The sequence below is a fragment of the Triticum aestivum genome, chromosome 5A (assembly GCF_018294505.1).
Source record: "Triticum aestivum cultivar Chinese Spring chromosome 5A, IWGSC CS RefSeq v2.1, whole genome shotgun sequence".
Classification (NCBI taxonomy): domain Eukaryota; kingdom Viridiplantae; phylum Streptophyta; class Magnoliopsida; order Poales; family Poaceae; genus Triticum; species Triticum aestivum.
Genome location: NC_057806.1, coordinates 362,724,396 through 362,731,329, shown reverse-complemented (window position 1 = coordinate 362,731,329; position 6,934 = coordinate 362,724,396). Strand labels below are relative to the sequence as shown.

General features: G+C 42.1%; 1 long non-coding RNA gene across 3 annotated transcripts; it reads left to right on the top strand.

Moving 5' to 3' along the window:
* The first annotated feature begins 1,459 nt into the window (after window positions 1-1,459).
* Window positions 1,460-6,410, top strand: LOC123103368 (uncharacterized). Of its 3 annotated transcripts, none has more exons than XR_006449757.1 (6): window positions 1,460-2,107; window positions 2,184-2,385; window positions 3,529-3,668; window positions 4,245-4,451; window positions 4,817-5,802; window positions 5,946-6,410. It is a non-coding gene; the product is annotated as an uncharacterized lncRNA (long non-coding RNA). The 3 variants fall into 3 exon arrangements; XR_006449756.1 differs by having other exon boundaries at window positions 2,178-2,385; window positions 4,279-4,451; XR_006449755.1 differs by having other exon boundaries at window positions 1,467-2,107; window positions 2,178-2,385.
* The last annotated feature ends 524 nt before the right edge of the window (window positions 6,411-6,934 follow it).

Here is a 6,934-nt window from a genome sequence, read left to right as displayed (position 1 = left end):
CCTATTTAAAGGGGGGGGCGGCCATGGCTTGGGGAAGGGGACGGCCTCGGGAGGCGTGTCCCTCCCGGACACGGGCGGCGGCGGCGACGATCGGGACTCCGGTCCCGATCCGATTGCGGGGGGCGGTGGCGGCTGGGCCGGCTCGGCTGGGCCGTCGGCCCAGTCGGGTGCGCGGGTTTTTTTTAACAATTCTGCCGAAACTAAAAAATTTCTAGAAAAATAAATAAAAATCTAAAATTGCCAAAATAAATTTTCACCGTCTAAATAAAATATTTAGAACGAGATGAACATTTTCTTGGCCCTAAAATGTTGTTTTGAAAACATGCAATTTTTCTTAAATTCAAATAAAATAACAAAAACTCTAAAATAAAAACTTATTTGATTTTTTTACTCCATGTGTTCACTTATATAAGACGTTTTAGCAAATTCAGACAGTGTACTAAACAGTTCAAACCCAGCTATCTGAAACGCCTTATATAAACAAACGGAGGGAGTATTAAATCTTCAATATTCCTTTATTCTGGGAAAGTCATTTTATTCCCTCTCTCATATTTTTATAATAGAAATAACTGAAGATAAAAATAAATAAAATTAAATGATCCTATTTTTCAAAATTTGAGAAAACTCAAATATGAAAATAACGAAGTCCCCAACTCTCTCCGAGGATCCTTGAGTTGCGTAGAACTTCTAGGATCAAACCAAAGGCAAAAATATGATATGCAAAGATGATTTAATGTATAACATTCCAAATTGAAAATTTGGGATGTTACAGAGACTAGGTGAACCACATGAGTCAAGAGATGGGGGAAATGTTGGATCGCGTCGTCCAAGCCAAGCTCCAAGGATGCGGGCTTTTGTTTTGATTCGTGCGTGCTCGTTTGAATTGTGTGTCATGTTGTGCGTGCCCGTGAGCGCGTCCATTGCAACTTCGAACGGATTTGTTGCTCTAAATTTCCTAGTACCATATTTAAATTCGAAGCCCAGCTTTAATTGTGCTTTAGTTCTGGAGACTAAAATAAAGTGCATGCTACATGTCAAGCCATTGTTGTTTCTATTTCAAAACTGGAAATGGAAATAAATCAGATGCTACGTGTCCTACTCCTAGCATCTAGCAGACCGCGCACAGTACTCATCTGTGCTATTTATGGTGTCACTGTTTGTCTAGAATTATGGAAGAAGAGTGTCAGGTATAACAACCATGTTTGCTGATTCGGAGAAGTGGTGGATGATGGCCTTGGCTTGCTAGTGGGTCGTTTTCCGCTCTCGGCAATGCCCATTTTCCGTAGAGCAGTCCTTTGGGCTGGCCTGGCTCTGACGCTATGAGTGATGGAAAAAAATTCAGAAAAATGGTTTGTGGTCCGTTCGCCCCTTCATCTTGATGGAAATGCCATAACCTCTTCTTTCCCTTGATGCTTTGATTTATTTTCTTCGGTTATTTGTGTTCTTAATCTTGGTTTCCACTAGCGTGTGCTATGTCCTCTCGTTTAGATTTGAAATTGTTGCCAGAGAAGCAATAATATTTATCATCAACATGTACATGCGTCAGAGATGACAATTTGATGCCAGGGAAAGCATCTCTCACAAGATATGTTGCCTCCTGCATATCAACATGCTTCCATGTTACATAGATCAGATGGATACTTGCCATATACAACCCTTTAACAGTCGCTACATGGGCGTTCTCTCGAGCCTGCCACGTTGGATTTCTACAGTGGCTCTCGACACCTCCCCGATAGAAAAATACCAGCCAGGTAACACCTCCCGATAGAAAAATAGCGATGGGAAACAGCGAGCGAAACAGCCAGCGACTGAACAAGCCCGCGTCCCCCCTCCCCCTCCTTCCACTTCAGGAACCCTAGCCGCCGCCTCGTCCTCCTCCTCCCACCACAGCCGCCTCCCCCTTCCCCCGCCCCTCCCCCGCATCTCATCCGCCCCAGGTGCAGAGGCGAGCTTCCCGGCGACGGTGGCGCTGGCTCGAGGCAGGGGAACGGCCGATGCGGGGTCCGTTGGATCGAGGCGTGGGGAGCGGTGGATGCGGCGTCGGCGGCACGAGAAGAACATCGGTTGCAGCCAATTCGATGACCTGATCAAAACGAAAATACATCTGGTATGACTAATCTCTCTCTGTTTGTCTCTTACGTGGAAAAAATGACAGAAAACATCTCTAATATTCTCAGGATTAGTCGCCATTAGTCCTGGTCTCCTACGCAAGTAAAAAGAGAAAACAAGGAACATGTTCTATACGAGAGTGCTACCAAAGGAAACCAATGAAAAATCATGTCGACGTACAGCCCGCCGGTGGGGCCTGGCGATGTCGCTTTCTGGTGGAGGGTGGCCATGGACGTGTTGCAGGCGTTGGGGTGGCGCGAGCTCGGATGTACTCAGGTAGGCCACCGCTTGCATTCAGTAGTCTATTCTAATTGTTAATCTTTTCACCCATCCGAACATTGAGCCATAACATAAGTTCATCGGTGAACTACATTTGGCTTATCACCGGAGTCGCTGACGTCGATGCATCTCCTCTATACCGCTGCCTCCTCCTCTGCTTCGATTCTGCTCTGTGTTTTGTTTGTGCAGATAGCATAGTGGCAGCCGATAAATGTCCCCAGTACCTATGCTGAGTAGTGCATCAAATCATGTTTCTGATATATAGTCTGTCATCAAAGCAATTGTAAGCAGACAACATTTTAAATATTGATTTTTTGCACTATACTCGATAGCAAAGGATATCCATGTGATGGGATATCATATGCTTGGAGCAGCATCTCCTGACACTCTACCGGCATTCCTTTTACCAACAATTATGTGATACGATTTCTGCCTAGCTTTTGCCTATGTTGGTCGGCGAGAGTCGCCCATTGATGTTCTGATTATTTCCCTACCATATTTGATTATTTCTATACTTAGCAAAGGAAGCTTACACTTGAGCTTCCATTCAGTATTGCCATTAGTTAGCTAATTAAGTTGTATATACGCTTCTTTCTCGGCACTGAATCATCTTGAATCTGTTTAAGTAATGGTCTATTTTTAATCCTCATGGGTGTACCAAGAGAAGTCTTTGGGTGTCGTTCATTATTGGAAGCGGAAGTGTATTGGGGAAACCACTGTATTGGGGATGTTTTCTTGTAATTATCATCCAGGCCTTCAAGGCATGCCCTGTTGTCCAATTATGATTGGTTGATCTCTGCTGGCTGTATTGACTATTATCATTATTGCAAGTCCAAAGTTCAGAGCTTGTATTATGTTAATTTGAAGGTGATAGAAGAATGCGTGTTAATTCCATCTTGTTCATGCATGTTTGCACTTTTACAATTTTTGGCTTACCATTCCATGGCTGGTTATGTTTTGGGGAGTTTTTTAGAAGCAGTAACTATTTTGAAGTTGGTAACAGACCCCTTTTTTCAGGTCATTCTGTGCTATGAATGTTGGCATGGATACTAATATCTTGATTGCTTGTTTTTTTTTAAATTTCTTTTAAGGCTTTAGAATGCTGCACCAATTATTCAACTTTATTTTCTTGGATTGCAGGTTGTCAAAAGGCAAACTATTCCTGATATAGGCAATGATGATGAAGTGCCAATATCAGGAAGAAAGCGACATGTACAACAGAGATTAGGAAATAATGTGGTTGTTTCTGATTCGTATAGGAGTCGACATAGTAATAAAAGGTATATATACTTCATCTATATTACTCGAGGAAAATTCTGGGATGAAGTATGTACCATTTCCTTAAATATTTCATTAATGCATGGGTATAAACTGAACATTGTATATTGTGACCTATGGAGGAGAAAACACCAAATGCAAATAGATGAGAAATCTTAGCTTATTCCTTTGGAAATTTATGTAACAAAAGCTATCGGCTAGCCAACACAAAGGAGCTGGAATTTCAGAGCGACAGAAATAAGGATTTAATGTCTTTCAGATAGTTTGCATTTAGGGTAGGTAGTTGTAGGTTTTATGTTCAGAATTTTTCTTTGTCGTCAAATTTTCTAGAAGAAATATGTGCCTACAGCTTCTCTGAATTATATTGTACCATATTTACCACCAGCTCCTAAGCCAACAGCCGACATTGCGACTTCCTGTTCAGAAGGTTGATCTTAATTTCCTAATATTTTTTTTATTTCATAATAATAAGTGAGAATCCCTTGCCAAATTAACCAGGCCAGTTTGCTATGTAGCCAACTCTTACTTCAACCCAACAGTCTTATCTACATATATCTAACCACATCGGGTTTTGACAGGTTTATAGTTGAATTATCTTCATACATATGGTAGGTGCAGGAGGTACCATGCAAGCAAGCAGGGCGACCAGGATCATGCTGCAGGGGCTGGGTATATTTCCAGAGAATGTCATCAAGGCAGGATTTTTTCTTCTAAAATCAGTTTAAGGCCATGCCCTCCTCTACAACGTACATGTTGGTGATGATGGTGCTGCTACCTGTACACAGGTATTACTCTCTTCGTCTCTCTATTACCTTGCCTCCCCACTCATGCTTTCAATTTGCTCTTTCGCTTGGTGAGATTAATGTGAAAAAATGATGCTTGGTGAGATTAATGTGGAAAAATGATGCTTGGGAGATTGTATATGTATCTACCGATAATACCTTTTCGATTAATTTTAAAATAGTTTGCTTGTTGTTGTCCAATACATCTGAATATATAATGGTTACTCCACTGCATGTTACTCCGCTTGAGGTGGACTTAAATTTCTCGTTCAGGTTATGTGTTTCAAGAACAGACATATGGATAATTTGAGATTTTTGGTCATTTATATTTGGCTGCTTCATTCTTCTCTAAAAGACTAAAACTGCAGGTATATTGGGTTTGATTAGGACATACTGTATCTTAAATGGCATTCCCCATTGGGAAATTAAAACGATGGAAGGGCCATATGCGAATGGCACCAAAGCAACTTTGAATGACAAACATTTGCAAATCGCATTTCTAGGTATGGTTAATTCATGCATTATTGTTGTAACTCTTTGTTTCATGAGGAATTCAGTCACCAAGCCAGTTGGACAGTGGTGATCACCTCGCACTCCAGCTACCTATTATCCCAAGGATAGAGACTCTAAAGTTCTGAAACTTTCCCTTTCTTTTTACTGCACATTAATCTTTTTGAGCTTGAACGAAGTTGTAACTTAAACATCAGGTGTCAACATTTATCACACTCTCCTTGTAAGTAATGCATATCTAGATGATGGGCCGGAGTATGCATATCTCCAGGTAAGTCCTCTTTGGACCCTTCCACTTCGTCGGGCTCACCATTGGAGACTCGGACGCCAGAATCGGCACCGCTGCTGTGTCTGTTGGTGACGCTCACACAAGATCCAAAGGCAGCACCTTGGCCATCTCCCTGCGAACATCTGACAATGTGGCCGCCGCCTTGATTCTACTTGTCTTGATACCCCAAAGAGAAAAGAGAGGAAAAATACAGAATAGATAGATATGATGCATTTGTCACTTATCATGCCAGTGTTAGGCTTGGAGATTTCTTCTCATATTTATACATAATTTTTGTTAGAAATCGTAAGAAAAAGATGGTGCTTGTTGAAGGCATCACACAAATTGTGTTTAGAAGTACTGCAAAACGAAATACAGAGTAGCAGCCAAGCTAAACCTCGGAACATAAATGCCTTTATATAAAAATACCACTAGAGTGTGTTCCTGTGGAGTTAATATAAGACAAATGAATTGTATCTCACTGTTTACCTATATCTTCCCTTAGCAGAGCAGTATTTTCACAACTAGGGAATGGAAAAGAATATGGACGTGGTCATCAGATCGAGCCAGAAGAAGGTTTGTACTCATCATCTCTGTAGACTTAATTTATTTTATGTCTGCAAACTATGTTGCACATGCTTGTAGAATGGATGAAATAATCTTGCAGAATATAAACTTTTTTTCCTGAATTGTTCTAATACTCTTATTTAAATTTCTAGGAAAATGTACAATGAACCAGAATGTACCATGTCGAGTGGGAACAATTGACGAGACGCCAACGTTCTGGTTTCGAACCCCTCAACTCCAGTTTATCCCCTACATCGCGCCTTCTGTCCTGGACATCCCCGGCTTCTATGGTGTTGACATCTACTTTTCTGCGACGCCCACGTGTGGGTCGATGATGGCACAGATGAGCAACTGCTCGAGCAGGCGATGATGAAGGCGAGTGTTGGCTCGGTGGGTGCGGTGGAGGGCGATGAGGATGCCAGTGTGGACGTGAAGGCGGACGAATTCATCGCAAAGTTCTATGCGTAGATGAAATGCAGCAGCAAGTCTTAGGGCTGAAATACAACGACTTGATGGATAGGAGCATGTGGACAAGTCATCGTATGTAATGCATATTCAAACCAAACCGGAAATATAACCTGCTGCTACTCCCCAAGTTTAATATACTTCCACTCCAACGGATTTGGTCTACATTACTGCCATTCATTCAAGTATGTCTCAGTTGTACATGCATATGTGCTATCAATTAGAGAAAAAGATAATGGAAAGGGCGGCTGTCTATCTGGCACCGCAGCAGCACGTCTCAGGAGGCGCGCCATGGGCGCGCCCCAACCCCCAGTGCCATCCATTTGTGGTTGATCATCGGTACTTTGTCCTTTATTGTTGAGTAGCTTTGTCAAAAACCTAATTCCAGGATTGGCAACCACACGTGTTTGTCGCGATGTGTATTGTGTTTGTGCTATCGGATGCTGACCAGAGACAAAATAGAAACCAGCTAGCTCAAATTTGGAAAAGTGAAAAACAAAAGAATCATTTGCCTACTTTACAACTATTTTAAAAAACTAGGTTTAAAATTGAAAAATAAAAGGCCTACATGACCATCTGGGCCGTGGCTATGTGGACCATCGGATACGAGCTTGGGCTATGCGTTTCTATGACTGGTTCCGAGACCAAGCCCAGTAGCGGCCATAAATAGGGACGG